Below are 16,839 nucleotides of genomic sequence, written 5' to 3'. Positions count from 1 at the left end.
TTCTTTTTTTTTTTCATTCATCTCAGCAGGGGCTGTTAAAATGTAACCCCTCAGAAGTTCTGTGTGGCATCAGAGCCAATTACAGAGAACTGATCTCCAATAGAACTAACTGTGTGTTAAGTATTTCTTTAATTCCATCAACAACTCATGTGGTCTTTGTTTGTTTGTTTGTTTGTTTGTTTGTTTGTTTAATTACTAGAGGTCCGGTGCACAATATTCATGCACTGCGGGGAGGGGGGCCAGATCTCTCAGCCCAGCCTGTGATCTCTTGCTGTCCAGGAGCCCTCAGGTGATGTCCAACTGATAGCTTAGGCCCACTCCCTGGAGGGAGCATCCCTAAACTGTCAGTCGGACATCCTTAGCACTGCCACGGAGGTGGGAGAGGCTCCTGCCACGGCCGCTGTGTTCACCAGCCGTGAGCCTGGCTCTGGCTGAGCGGTGCTCTCCCTGTGGGAGCGCACTGACCACCAGGGGGAAGCTCCTGTGTAAAGCGTCTGCCCCTTTGTGGTCAGTGCACATCATAGCAACCTATCGTTCCGCTGTTGGGTCCAAACCAGCTCTCCAACATCCCCTGGGGATCACAGATTGTGAGAGGGTGCAGGCCAGGCTGAGGGATCCAACCAATGCATGATAGAGGCTGGGGAGAAACGCAGAGGGTTGGCCAGATGGGGAGGGGCCACCAGTCGGAGCATCTGCCCCCTAATGGTCAATGCACATCATAGTAAGCAGTTGAGTGGCCTTAGCATATCATTAGCATATTACGCTTTGATTGGTTGAACAACCAACCAAACGAGCAGACACTTAGTGTATTAAGCTTTTATTACGTGGGATTTATTTATTTACTTATTTAAATCTTTATTGTTGAGGGGAGTATAGATGGCTCCCTATTTTCCCCCCATTGTTTCCTTCACCCCAATCCTGCCCCAACCCAGGTCTTCACCACAACCACCCCCTATTGTCTGTGTCCAGGAGTAATGCATGTATGCATATAAATTCTTTGGTTAATCTTTTCCCACCACCACCATTCCCTTCCCTCTGAGATTTATTAGTCTGTTACATGGTTCTATGCCTCTGGTTCTATTTTATTCTTCAGTTTATATTGTTCATTAGATTCTTTATTTCCCTTTTTTAGATTCAGTTGTTGATAGATATGTATTCATTGCCATTTTATTGTTCCTATTTTTCTCTCTGTCTTTAACCTTGGACTTTTAATTATGATATGTCTTAGTGTGGGTCTCTAGGTTTCTCTTGTTTGGGACTCTGTGCTTCCTGAACTTGTAAATATATTTCTTTTATCAGGTGGGGGAAGTTTTCTGTCACTATTTTTTTTTTTTTTTCAAATAGGTTTTCAATTTGTTGCTCCCTCTCTTCTCCTTCCAGCACCCCCATGATGTGAATCTTGGTACAACATTTGAAGTTGTCCCAGAGGTTCCTTACACTACCTTCATATTTTTAAATTCTTTTTTTTCCCTCTCTTCTGATTGGGTGTTTTTTGCTTCCTCATATTCCCAAATCGCTGATTTGATTCCCAGCAATCTATACTGTATTGTAGATTCCCTGTAAATTATTCTTCATTTTTGACTGGTCCTTTTTTATGTCATTGGTGTTCTCTCATTCAGTTCCTTGAAGTTATTTCTCAGTTCCTTTAAGTTCTCATTAAGTTCCCAGAGCATCCTTATTATAACTGTTTTGAACTCTGTACCTGGTAGTTTGCTTTCTTCCATTTTATTTAGTTCTTTTTCTGGAGATTTCTTCTGGGTAATTTGTTTTGTTTTGTTTTGTTTTCATTTATGACATGCTTCATTGTCTCTGTATTTTGTCTTATTCCCTGTGTTTATTTCTGTGTATTAGGTAGAGTTTCTATGTCCCCTGGAATTGGTAGAGTGCCTTGTGTAGTAGGTGTCCTGTAGGGCCCAGTGGCTCAGCCTCCACAGTCACCTGAGCTGGGCACTCTAGATGTGCCCCTTTGTGGGCTGTGTGCACTGTCCTGTTGTAGTTGAGCCTTGATTGCTGTTTGTGTCAGTAAGAGGGATTGACCCCCAGGCCAATTAGCTGTGTGGACTGGCTGCATCTACAGTGGAAGAGCTGCTGTTCAGGAGATGCCCCTATGCAGCAGGTCTTTGTTTCATAGGGGCCTTGGTGCTCACAGAGTCCATATTTGAGTCCATCAGTTGTAATCTAGTGTGGTCCGAAGCTGACCACCAGGTGCACTGGCTCTGGGGCCTCCTGGCATGAACTACAGAGCCATCCACTTGTAGTACTTCTATTCAGCCAAATTTCTGAATGATGATTGTTCTGTAGTTTAGTTAAAATTATGTAGGAAGAGGCGAGTACTGCATTTACCTATGCCACCATCTTCCATGTGGTTCTTATTTAATGTCAAATAAAAGTGTCAAATGAACTAAAAATTGATCTGGAGGCTTTGGCTATATATAAATGATAAATATTTGTTCCTGGGTCTTAGAGTTTGCAAATTGAGAACACGGGGGGGGGGGGGGGGGGGAATGTACTAAAGAAGAAAAGTTTAGGGAGTATATTCTTGAGGATTATAAATTCTGCATTCTTAGCCCAAATAGGTCCAGAACAATTATCAGTCAGATGCCAGTCAGTCTGAATGATGGATGTCACATGGTCCAAAAGATGGGTGCCAAAGTTATTAGACTAAAGGGGTCTATTTTCCTAAATGTATCAAAGCCCAATAAGACAAGAAGATGAGTTTGTGGCAAATAAAGTAAGGGTTTGTTTTCAGGATTGGCCCATGCTGAGAGACAAGTGAGCTAATGTACAAAGACCTGATTTTCTGACTTCCAAGGCATGGGTTACAGAGAAGAAAAATCATTAATCATGGTGATCAGGGAGTTAATGTTGTGGTCTCTACTGATAGGTCTTGTTAGGGTAGGGGTAGTTGATCAGTACATCTGGTCCTCATGACAGCCATGGGGCTGCTTCATCTGGTGTCCCTGATTTTCTAGGCCTGGAGCTGAAACACACTGAGGCCAAGATGTTATCTTCAGTTTGACTGTAACTCAGTCTCTGAAAACAAAGACCCGAGGCTTTGTTCCTAAGATTGTCTAATGTTGACCAGGGTCTCATTGTCCTCATGGCTTAATTATTAAGGGAGTGGTCCTGCAGGAGAGGGAGGCAGGTGAGTCAGGTGCTGGTTAAGGCCTGTTTAAATCAAAAGGAAAGAAAGGAGGAAAGGTTACATTAAAGGATGATGAAGTTTCGCCGAAACCGGTTTGGCTCAATGGATAGAGCATCGGCTTGGGGACTGAAGGGTCCCGGGTTCGATTCCGGTCAAGGGCATGTACCTTGGTTGCGGGCATATCCCCAGTAGGGGGTGTTCAAGAGGCAGCTGATTGATGACTCTCTCTCATCGATGTTTCTAACTCTCTATCTCTCTCCCTTCCTCTCTGTACAAAATCAATAAAATATTTAAAAAAAAAAAAAAAAAAAAAAAGAGCTTCACTAATAAAAAAAAAGCTAAAGGAGTTCATCAACACCAAACCAGAATTATATGAATTGCTTCTTTCAGAAGAGAAAGTAAATAAAGATAAAAATTATGAACAACAAATACGTAACTATCAACAAGTGAATCTAAAAACCAAGGAAATTAAAAAAAAAAAATCTGATGAACAATATTAACTGTTGAATATAATATAATAGAATCAGAGGTATGGAAGGGGAGTGAACTGACGATTCTTGGGGAAAAGGGGAGAGGGGGATGTGGGAAAAGACTGAACATAAACTGTGCACCTATGGATGAGGACAATGGGGAGTGGGGAAAGGGCAGAGGGTGGGGTGGGAACCTGGTGGAGGAGAGCAATGGTGGGGGGGGGGGGGAAGGAACATTTGTAATAATATGAACAATAAAAATTTATTTAAAAAAAAAAGATTAGTATTTCCATAATAATGAGTAGTTTTTTAATAATAATGGACCACATTGCAAGATTAACATTAAAAGCCACTGAAAGAAAGTTATCTCTGTTGCAGAATTTGCTTTAGATGGTAATAATTGGCTTTAGAATCTCAAAGTTGTTAAAACATAAATAAATAAATGTAACTAAAATGAAGGATTTGTGGTGGAGCTTTTCAGTAATAAGCATAGGTATACTAGAGACCTGGTGCATGAAATCCGTGCATGTGAGGTCCCTCAGCCCGGCCTTCATCCTCTCCAATCAGGGACCCCTCAGGGGGATGTCCAACCACCTGTTTCAGCCCCATTCCACATGCTTCTCACAATCCAGGACTACTGGCTCACAAAACAGGACTGCCTGCCTGCCTGATCACCCCCTATCTGCCCCCCTGCTGGCCTGGTAGCCCCCCAACTGTCCCCTTGCCAGCCTGGCCCCTCCTAACTGAACCCCTGCTGGCCTAGCCCCCCTTAACTGCCCCCTGCCAGCCTGGCTGCCCCCAACTGCCCCCCTACCAACTGCCCCCTGCCAGTCTGACTGCCCTCTAGCTGCCCCCCTACTGCCTGCTTGACCATCGTCCAACTGCCCCTCTGCCAGCTTGCCTGGCCACCCACAACTGCCCCTTGCTTGCCTACATGACTACCCCCTAACTCCCCCCCACCAGCCTTCCTGACCCCCCCCCCCCCCCCAACTATCTGCCTGCTGGCCTGCCTGGCCACCCCCTAATTGCCACCCCTGCTGGCCTGGCTGCCCCCAACTACTCCCCTGCCGGCCTGGCCACCATCCAGCTGCCCCTGTGCCAGCCTGCCTGATCAGCCCTCAACTACCCCCCTACTGGCCTGCCTGGCCTCCCCACTACTGCCCCCTGCCTGCTTGTCTGGCCGCCCTTCCTCTGCCCACCCCTGCTGCCTGACCACCCCCTAACTGTCCAGAAGGAAGTCGGACATCTGGAAGATGTCCAGTCACCTGGTATAATTAGCATGTTACCCTTTTATTAGTATAGATTAATGGTGGGGTCCAGTCGCACGGGGGTGGGGGGAGACTGGCTTCACTCTCTATTGAGGGAGGGGCCAGCTTCGTTTCCTGCAGCAGTAACCTTAGATGTTATCTCAGGGAAAATGTGCCAGTTTTAAAAATCAAGCAGCTAGGTCAGCCTGCTTCCCTCCTCCTCCTACCAGCCTCAAACAGTTTTCCAAAGTCTTTGAAAACTTCAGAGTTTACTAAATTAAATAATAAAACTTATTAAATATCTAGGTATTTTAAAATGACAAAATACTGAAATATAAATCTGAGTTTGCCTCATATGAAAAATATAGAGGACAGAATTGAATCTATTAATTAAATATGTCTTATATTTCATTTAAAATATATCCTTAAAGACTGAAAAAAAAAAAAAAATAAAATAAAATAAAATAAAATATATCCTTAAAAATGTGAAGGTATTACTGATTTAAGAAATGCTAACTACTTAACTTGCCACCTAAAATTTAAGACTTCTAAGAGTTTAAAATTCAAATTAAGTTGGGAGAAATCATATGGTTATGATAACAAAATGCATAAAGTATAGAAATTTATTTTTTTTTAGAAAATAATTCTTGTATTTTCTCTGGAGAAATTAGTAGTTCAAAATATATTTGTCCTTATGTGTACTACGTATAGTAAAATTTTAACCTAAGATATAATATTTTGTATGGTCTAATTCAAAAATGAGGATTAATTCTATGGTCTGAAATAAATTTTTAATATAAAATCCAGTTTAAATTTAATTAATATCTTTTAGAATAATTACAAAAAGTATATAATATAATCTTTGGATTATGTATATTTGATAGTTTTTTCAGGTTAAATTTCAAGACTTTAACTGAGAGATAGCTTTGGGACATTACAAGGGCCCTGGGGTGATTCAAGGATTTATTCTCTCTTAAAAGAAATATTTTTGAACTAAATAGGCTGATCTAATATACCTAAAATCACATGAGAAGCTTTAACAAGTAAAAATTAATAACTGTATTCTATTTATAAACATATTTTAAATGTTGTAAAGGTTTCAACCTCTAAGGGAGGGCAAGACAAAGTTGCTGAATACTTCCCTTTTTTTTAATATATTTTTATTGATTTTTTTTACAGAGAGGAAGAGAGAGGGAAAGAGAGTTTAGAAACGTCGATGAGAGAGAATCATCGACCAGCTGCCTCTTGCACACCCCCTACTGGGGATATGCCCTCAACCAAGGTACATGCCCTTGACGGGAATCGAACCTGGGACCTTTCAGTCCACAGACCGACGCTCTATCCACTGAACCAAACCGGTTTCAGCACAGTTGCTGAATACTTCTTAAGCAAAACCAGATTATTCAGCAACAGAATTTTAGGACAAAAAGCCTCAGACAGCCTGTTCTTTAATAGACTGGGGAAGGGGATCGATCGCATCTGTGCTTCATAGGTCAAATGTATGTTTACTTACTTCACTTTTTAATAAAGATGCCTACTTTAGTTACTTAATAAATTAGCTTTCAGCAGCATGATCAAGGTCTCATATAAACTCATTTATATGAGAAGCCAATATTTTATGAGCAACCTGGTTCTAGTAAAGGCCAAAGTAAAAATTTGCATACTATGCAAATGAGCACTAGCCAAAAAGAATGTTGCTTAAAAGTAAACTTTAAGCTTAATAAAAAGGAGAAATTTTAAAATCTCTTCTGCTAATACTTATAAAGTAAACTAAAACTTATTATTCAAGCATTATATCTCACCATTAATAAGACACCATAAGAAAAGAAAGTTACTTTTACTTGATATGTATGCATTACAATATGGGCCAGCATCTGAAAAGCAACCAAGTTTGTTGCTCTGTTTAAAAGAAAGAAAAAGGTTTTTAAAGGAAACTCCTTAAATGTGGCCTAGAAATTACTCTGGGAGAAAAAACAGATTTCCTTCAAATATCTGGAAAATTATAATTAAAAACCAATGTATTAGGCCTCAAAAATAAAGTAAATAATTTGCTTTTTGTTTCCCTAAACAAAGCTTATGTCAATATACTCAAAGACTGATAGCAGAAATTCCATTGCTATCATTTACTGTCCACACCCAAGGACAAATGAAGTTAGAAAATAAGCCTTATTTCAGACTGATTTAAATTGGCAAATTGAAATAAGTGAATATTCAGGGGAACTTAATTGTACTAGGCAGGAACCTATTCCTAGAGAACTATTTTTTACTGATAGTTTATCTCATGGTGAAGCTGCTTATCATGCAATGAATTTAGATCAAGTCATCCAGACCAGTCATACTTCTGTGCTAAGAACTGAATTAAAAACTATCAAGGATGCTTTGCAAGATTTTCAAAAGCCAAAATATTGTACGGCAAACAAAAAAATGTTCCCCTTGCATGTTAAAACAAAAAAGGGGGAAACAGTGGAGAAATATTCTGCAAGTAAACTACATCAAGCCTTAATTACTTTAAAATTTTACTTAAATTGTTTTTTCACTTGTAATGCTGATGATAAGACACCCATAAAATTATACTGGTGTCAGAATATGCTAAAGGAAAACAGTCTGGTTAAATGGAAAGATCCTGAGTCTAGTTTATTGAAGGGTCCCTTTATTAACCTTTGGTTGAGGATGTGCTTGTGTATTTCCAGAAAACTCCTCCAAGCTCATGTGGATTCCTACAACAATGAATCAGAGAGGAATTGCTCACCCTGTACCTGTATCTGCAGATGGACAAGACAAAGGAGTAACAGTCCAGAGATGGGGGATGGTAAAGACGCCTTGCCATGCTAGCAGTCATAAGCTGTGCGTCAGTGCAGGTTGCCCTGGACCAAGCCAAAGAAGGTCAGCCTGCATTGCCATTGCCCACCATTTGTCCACCATCCAGAACTGGAATATCATTGCTGTCATGTCACAGGGAACAGTGATTGGGAAGGGGACTCAAAGAATTGATGTCCCAGAAATGAGCCTACTGAAAACTAGTTTCTTAAATGCCTGACAACAATTCTTAAAAGGACATGAAAGAACTCAATCCTTTTCATTGAATTTAAAATTTTTTAAAGGACCCGAGTTCTGCAAGAGGCATAATTCTTTCAACATCTATTAAGAAAACAAGAAGGGGGAAAAGCCAGAGCCTAAGATCAACAAGTAATTAGCATAATTATGCAAGAAGTTCCTTAGAAGGCTAATGGACTTAGATATTCATCAAGGGCTGAAAATCAGCTTTGTATTACCCTGCTGCTGGATGAATGGCTAAAGGAAATCCCCTAACCCAGTAGTAGGCAAAACATGGCTCGTAAGCCACATGCAGCTCTTTGGCCCCTTGAATGTGGCTCTTCCACAAAATACCACATGCGGGTGGGCACATATAGTGTGATTAAAACTTCATGGCCCATGTGCAAAAGTCAGTTTTCGGCTCTCAAAAGAAATTTCAATCGTTGTACTGTTGATATTTGGCTCTGTTGACTAATGAGTTTGCTGACCATTGCCCTAACCTGATAATCCTTTTATTTTTACCAAACCTAACCATTGAAATGTCTTTTTGCTTTGCTAAAAGGGCAAATGTGTAATCTAGTAAATAAAAAGCTAGTGGGTCCGGGCATTTGGGGAACTTCTCCGCTAGAGAGTAAGGTCTCCACCTGGCTCTCCCCATGCCTTCTAATTTATATTTCATGTCTAGTGTATCCGTTTGTGCACAGGGTCTCCAGACCTCGAATCCTAGCCACAAATGAATGAGGTGGTCACAGTCAGCCTCCACCCATCAGTTACTCTGCCTCCCCTCTGATGTTGCCTGGTCTCCCTCTAGGGCTTTCCAAAGAGTCTTTAGGGTAAGCCATGCTAACCTAGCGTGGGCTAGTGGGCCCCCTACTTAGAGATTGCAAGGTAGAACACTCAATGAGGGGAAATTAGTCTTTGGTTCAAAGCCAAACCCCTCAGTTTCTACCAGAGAATCCAACTCTAGTTCTCCCTAAGGGGGCTTCCTGAAGCTTCAGGTTGGGTACAGGAACCTGTGATCCTTTGGTCCATGGCTGATGCCTAACCACTGAGCACTGGCCAGGGCTATGTTTATTATACAGTGGTGCCTCGCATAAAGAACGCCTCGCACAGCGAACGCTGCACACAACGAACTTCATTTCATTATTCATACAACGAACTTCGTTTCACACAACGAAGTCGCCTGAGCTTCCACGGCCGCTTTGCCCGAGCTTCCACGACTGCTTCGCCCGAGCTTCCACGATCGCTGCCGATGTATTGCATCCTTCCGCGCAGGCACTGCAGGCAGTCGTTAGTCACTGCGCTTAACTTAAGCACGTATCGCGGCAATCGTTCTTCATTACGAATTAAATCACGCACGTATCACGGCAGTCGTCCTTTTAAGTTAAACTCAATATTTTTTTTTATATCATGGCTTCTAAAAAAAGCAGGAAGGTGATTTCTGTTGAAATGAAACAGGAAATAATTAGAAGGAGTGAATGTGGGGTAAAACAGTGTGACCTCGTCAAAGAGTTTGGCCTCAGCAAGACCACCATTTTCACCATTTTGACAAATAAGGATGCAATCAAATCAGCCAAAGTAGCCAAAGGAGTATCAAAACTATTTCATGAAAAACATAGGTCTTCAATCCACGAGGAAATGGAGAGGCTATTAGCGATTTGGATTAAGGACAGGCAGGTGAAAGGTGACGTAACAACCCAAGATATTATCTGTCACAAAGCCAAGAGAATTTATGACGATCTAAAGAAAAACGTCCCTGGAAGTAGCAGCAATCAAGATAATGAAGAAGAATTCAAAGCCAGCAGGGGGTGGTTTTTTAGATTTAAGAAAAGGTGTGGAATCCACAGCGTTACTATGCATGGTGAGGCTGGCAGTGCTGACAAGAAAGAAGCAGAAAAGTTCTCTATTAACTTTCAAAAATGTATTAAGGATGAAGGATACTGCCCACAACAAGTGTTCAATGCCGATGAAACGGGTCTTTTCTGGAAAAGAATGCCGAGCAGAACCTTCATTACAAAAGAGGAGAAGAAATTGCCAGGACACAAAGCCATGAAAGACAGACTTACCCTTATGTTTTCGTCTAATGCCAGCGGAGACCTCAAGATCAAACCTCTATTGGTTTATCACTCTGAAAATCCAAGAATTTTCAAGAAAAATAACGTTATTAAGTCCAAACTGCCCGTCCATTGGAAGTCCAATCAAAAAGCCTGGGTGACCCAAGTTATCTTCAACGAATGGATTCTGGAAACCTTTGCTCCTGCCGTGAAGAAATTCTTGCTGGAAAAAGAACTGCCGCTCAAAGCCCTTCTGATACTTGACAATGCCCCTTCTCACCCAAAAGACCTAGAGGAAATATTGCAGGAAAATTATCCTTTTATCAAGGTGCAGTATTTGCCACCAAACACCACATCCATTCTTCAGCCAATGGATCAGCAAGTTATTGCGAACTTTAAAAAACTCTACACTAGAGCCCTCTTTAATAAGGTGTTTGAAGAATGCGAGTTTGGTGGAGACAATATGACTGTCCGAAAGTTTTGGAAGGAGAAATTTGATGTCCTTATGGCAATACAACTTATACAGAAGGCCTGGAAAGAAGTGTCACAAAGGACCCTCATTTCTGCTTGGAAGATGCTTGTGCCTTCGTGGACCCAGGAAGAAGCAGTAGTTGATGACACAGAAGTGGTGAAGGACATAATCACAGTGGCCCAAAGGTTGGAATTAGAGGTAGAGGAAGAGGATGTAGAGGAGCTTATTGAGGAACACGAAGAAGAGCTGACAACTGAAGAGCTCCAAGCACTTCTGGTCCAGCAACAGGACAATGCTCAAAGGGAAGCGTCATCTGATAACGAGGAGCAACAATCAAACAATCAACCAATCCCAACTGCTGACATCAAGAACATCCTGGTCAAATGGAAAGCAGTTCAGGAGTTTACCAATGCCCACTATCCGGATTCAGCTGAAGCAAACAGGATCAACGATCTTTACTCCGATACTCTTGTCCGTTATTTCCGGCAGATGTTGGAGAAAAGAGAAAAACAAACGACTTTGGACAGGTTTTTCATGAAACCATCGGCCAAAAAGCAGAAAATGGATGAAGATGTGCAAGATTCGGTAGACTCTACTTAGTCTGTCTTAAAATTTAAAAAATGTGTGTTTTTTTTTTTAAAAAAAAATTGTTTTTAGATGTATCTAAATAAAAATAACAAAAAATTTATCTTTTTTATGTCATCTTAGCATATTTTATGCTACAGAACGAATTATTTTTTTTAACATGTATTGTTATGGGAAAACGCGTTTCACATAACGAACTTTTCACATAACAAACTTGCTCCTGGAACGAATTAAGTTCGTTGTGTGAGGCACCACTGTAACTTTAAGGTCTCACTGTGTTCATCCATTTCCCCCCTAAGTTTTTTAAGCATTCGTATAATCATTGTTCTGAATTCTATCTGGTACCTTGCTTACCTCCATTCCACTTATTCCTTTTTCTAGGGATTTATTCTGTTCTTTCATTTGGGCATGCTTCCTTGCCCCCATTTTAGCTGCCTCTGTATCTGTTCATATGTATTAGGTAGACTTGCATGTCTCCAAGTCTTGATATAATAGTTTTATGTTATAGGTGTCCTATGAACAGTCTACCTGATCAACCCACTAAGGTGCTCTAGGAGTGCTCCTTGTGTGTGTTATGCTAGTCCTCCTGTTGTAGTTGTTTTGATTGCAATTGGCTTTTCTGTGCCTGGGTCAAACCTCAGGCTGGCAGAATATGAAGATGAACCTTGTACAAGTTGTTGTGTGGGTGCTGACTACACAAATCAGAATTCACCCCAGCAGGGTCTGGTATCTATTGTATGAGACATTCCTTTGAATAGGCTACCTATGGAGCTAATTTGGTCCTTCTCTTAGGTGGTCTAAAGCAGTGGTCACCAACCTTTCAGACCTCATAGACCACCAGTTGGTTCTGGGGACTTTTGGGAGGGTCTCTGGTGTAGGTCAATGTTAGGGCTACCTATTTGAAGCTACAAAGCAATTTAGTTTGTGGCTGTCTTACTGGGCTTGGGTGAGCATTGGAAGGGTCAAGCTGGGTACCAAGACTGGCGTCCACTAGCACTAAGCCTGAGGGCAGGTCAGCAAAAGGCCCAAGGCACTCTGAGATCTGCCTCCACCTGCCAGCTGCTTGTTAGGCTCAGTCGCTTAAGAAACTACTGGTGGCACTTGAGTTGCACGAGTTAGTTTTTTAGTGAATCGCCAGGTAGGCGTGAGTGGTATTCAGCAGGTTGATACAGATTAAAACTTGGTGCCAGTGCTGGGTCTAAATCCACTCAGCAAAAGTCCCAGGGTACACCAAAGAGATATGTACCCTGCAAACCTTTGTGGTAGGATGGAGTCTCAGGGAGACTTCAGGGTGAGGCCAGCAGAGTTTACTAGCCCCAAACAGACAAGATTCAGCTTTGTGAAAGGAGGGCTCTGCACACGTTGGACATGCAAGGGAAATGTGATCCCAATACTAGAACCAACCATACAAGTGTCTATTCTGGATTCTGCCTGGACCTTCTGTAGAGTCCAATATTGTCAGGGTGGGGTTGCCAGAAGGCCAGAGGTGGGACTAATGGATCTTCTACGAGGGAGTGGCAATGTTAAGCTTGTGGGAAGGTGGGGGGAATGAGCCCTGCCCAAGAGCCACAAAACTCAGTTTCTGAAACACACTGAATCTATCTGAATCTCTACACACTGGGCACAGGGAGCTGAGTCCTCTGCAGGGTAAAAGCTCTACAGGGTGGGCAACAGGGAGTTAGGAGGGTGGAGCTTATGGATTCCCCCAAACTAATGCCATATGGACGTGAGTGATTGAACAAGAAAGATGGGGTCTGCAGTGTAAGTGACTTACCATGGGGACCCTTTAATGCTCTCCCTACAACCCAGTCTCTCCCCATATGACCCTATTCCCCTGTGAGCCACCCTCCCTCTGCTGGAGCCAAGGGGGAGTGGCTGAAAATGAGCTCTTGTGTGTTGGCCCTTTAACAGGACTCCTGTCTCTCCCTGGTGAACAGAATCCTTGCAGATTCTCAAAGCCAGATGTTATGTGGACTCATCTTCTCAGCTCTGGTGCTCTGGGCTGGGGAGCCTTGTATGTGGTTGAGACTTCAAGCTCCTCAGGAGGAATCTTTGCAGCTAGATATCCCTCCAGATTCTCAGCTGCCATCCATGGGAGTGGGGCCAGCCCCTTTTCCATCTCCACCCTTCCTACCCATCTCCATGTGGCTTCTGTAAATCCTTGGTTATAAGATTTGTGTTAGTCAGTTCTTAGTTGATTAGTCAGGTCAATTGTTCTATGATTTAGTTGTAATTCCAGATTGATCTTAGGAGGAAGTGAATGCAACCTCCACTAACTCCACCACCATCTTCAACATTTACCAGTATTTTATTTCTTTACAGTAATTTTAATTTGGATTTCAGCTTTGCTTATGTCTTGGGGGATCCAATTACCAAAATGTGAAAGCAAAAATGTTTATTTTTACCAATGTTCTTTCTATATCAGAATTCAAAGTTCTGTCATTTTCTATGGTGATTTTATTTATGGTTTTTATATCTTGGTTAGTAGTTATGTCCTTGGTACAGGCTATTAGGCTATCTTCTAGTTATATTATGAGCTCTAAAAAAAAAAATAAATAAAAAAATAAAAAAAAAGAACACTATTGCACAAATTCATTATGTTTTCTTGATACCTATTTCAAATAATTACCCATTTACTTAAGGCATAGATTCCAGCATATATTGAGATGAACATTCTGTGGTTGAACTTTATCAAAAGTTTTCTTATTGCTACAGTTTATTGGTTTGTCACAAGCTTAAGACATTGCATTACCTGTGGATCCATATGTCAACTGAAAATGATGCTTCATTCCACTTGCAAGTCATTATCTTGAGGAAATTGAAAAGCCTATATCAATAATTTGTTAATATGTTGCCATGTTAAAACTAATTAAAACTTACAGCTATAATAAGAATAATAATTTTGATCCCACCGAAATATGAAGAATTGTTAAAAAATACTATGAACAACTCTATTCCAACAAAATGGACAACCTGGAGGAAATGGACATATTCCTAGAAAAATATAACCTTACAAAACTCAATCAGGAAGAATCTAACCAGCCCAATAAGCCAATAACTATGGAAGAAATTGAAGCAGTCGTCAAAAAGCTTCCAGCAAACAAAAGCCTGGGACCAGATGGCTTCACAGAGGAGTTTTACCAAACATTCAAGGAAGAACTAAAACCTATACTCCTCAGACTATTCCAAAAAATTCAAGAGGAAGGAACACTTCCAAGCTCCTTCTATGAAGCCAGCATCACCCTAATACCAAAACCAGATAAAGACAACTCAGTGAAAGAGAATTACAGGCCAATATCCCCCATGAGCATAGATGCCAAAATCCTCAACAAAATTTTAGCAATTGGATCCAGCAGCACATCAGAAACATCATACACCATGACCAAGTAGGATTTTCCCCAGGAATGCAAGGATGGTACAATATCCACAAATCAGTAAACGTGGTACATCACATAAACAAATTGATAGATAAAAATTACATAGTCATATCAATTTGATGCAGGAAAAGTATTTAATAAAATCCAACACTCTTGATAAAAACTCTCAACAAGGTGGGAATAGAAGGATCATACCTCAATATAATAAAAGCTATATAGGATAAACCCACAGCTAACATCATACTCAATGGGCAAAAACTAAAACCATTTGCCCTAAGAACAGGAACAAGACAGGGATGCCCACTCTCACCACTCCTGTTTGACTGGAAGTATTAACTATTGCAATTAGACAAGAAGAAAAAATAAAAGGGATCCAAATTGGAAAAGAGGTAAAATTGTTCTTATTTGCAGATGACATGATATTGTACATAAAAAACCCGAAAGACTTGAACCACTTTCTTACACCTTATACCAAACAGCTGTTGCCCTTAAAACCCCTCCTCAGCCCCCACCTTAGGTTCTGCCCTTGCAGTTCACCCAGATTTGATTGGTCAGTTTCTATGCCAGTCAGTGTATCCAGGCCTATCTCCAGGCCTGATCAGAGAGGTGGGGCTGATTAGCTGCCCTCACGGAGGCCCGGAGAGAAACAGGTGCAGCTGCTGGTGAAGCCTGGAGAGAAAGAGAGAGGAAATGGCTGATCAACAGCTGCCATGGAGACTGCGGATCAGACCCTGCCTCTCTCTCCCTGGGCTTCTCTCCAGACCTGATCCACAGCCTCCTCAGCAGTCAGTGCTGGGTCACCAGGGCAACCCAGCACTGATTGCAGGACTGACTTCTGATTGGTCGAGCCTTGGGTCATTTTGGATGTTATGGACCCTGGGTTTTTATATACTAGGATTATGTATAACAGGATATTGTAAAAATTAAGTTATGAAATTTTTATAAAAATGTTTCTTACATACTGTTATATTGGCTAGGCCACAAAAATATTCATTGTAGGCCTCATGCAGCCCAGGGGCCACGAGTTTGACATGCTTGGTCTACACCCACACTAAGGCCCTATACAAGTTGTCCATAAGAACCCTTTTGGGAGTGCAACTTCTTTCTGGTGAACTCCCTTGGTCACAAGCTCTTTTAAATAACTTCTATCTGCTTGATCTTGTACTGAGTTCAGTGCTCATTTCTATGACACTGAGACTTAAGAATTTGGCATTCAAGGACCAGAAACATGACTCAAGACATATAAAGAATAAATTAAACTGAAGCTTCCCCCTTCCCTCAATATTCATACATCTTCAGAATGGGGCTATAGTATTGTTTTTAACAAATTCTAAGAAAAAAAGTTTATGTCCATTCAGAAAAACAGCATGTTACAAATATTAACACAAAAGTATAATAAATTAATATTTGGCCATACTAATGTTGTGCTATCAGAAAAAATTACTGGGTGCAAATTGTTATGTAAATCTGAAATTCGCTGCCAACTTTTTAAGACACAAACTTATATAAACATTTTTATTAATTTCAAGAACATTATTATATAAATTGTCTATTCATATTTTAAGTAATCATTGCTAATACTTAAAAGCTTTGCTTTTTATGTGTTCATTTTAAAATTAAGCATCTTGCTGAAGTTTTGTAAGAATCCAGTTTTCCATGTAATCATACTATCTGCAAATGACCTTTGTTTTTCTCCTTTCCTAACGTTCTTTTAAATAACTCAATGTATTAAATAAGAGTGGTTAGTAGACTCCCTGATTTTATTCCTAATTTTAAGAGATATGTCTTTCATGTTTCATAGTAAATTTGTTGTTAATGTTATATTCCTTTAAGGCCCTCAAAATAATTTGGTCTGGTTCGGCTAAGGCATTAGGGGCAAGTTAATCAAATGTTTGACCAAATAGAGCAGGCTCATTTTAAGTTGATAATTTTGTATGGCCTGGGAATGATGTTATAAATATCCAAATGGCCCTTGGCAGAAAAGTTTCCCCACCCCTGCAAACATACTGTACTAAGTTTCATCAGGACTGCAAGTTGAATTATATTTTTAGGCATTTATTAAAATGAGTGTATGATTCCCCTCCTTTGCTGCTCTACAAATATAATAAAATACTTAAAACAAAACAGAATACCAACCTTGTACAACTGATCCTTAAATTATGTGGGGGTCAGGGTTGCCAAACCACCCCACCCCTGCAGCTAATAATCTGCATATAAATTTTGACTATCCCAAAACTTAACTACTAATAGCCCTACTGTTGATGAGAGCCTTACTGATAACGGAAACAGTTGATGAACACATAATTTCTATGCTGCATTTAGCATATGCTGTATTCTTACAATAAAGTAGACAAAAGAAACTCATAAAGAGAAAATACATATATTTACTGAAAATATAACTGTGTTGAGGTCAACTATATTTCTAGAATGCATGCTACACTATTTGATCATGGATT

This window comes from Pipistrellus hanaki (assembly GCF_964339955.1).
Source record: "Pipistrellus hanaki genome assembly, chromosome: 2".
Classification (NCBI taxonomy): Eukaryota; Metazoa; Chordata; class Mammalia; order Chiroptera; family Vespertilionidae; genus Pipistrellus; species Pipistrellus hanaki.
Note: the sequence above shows the minus strand (reverse complement) of the source record.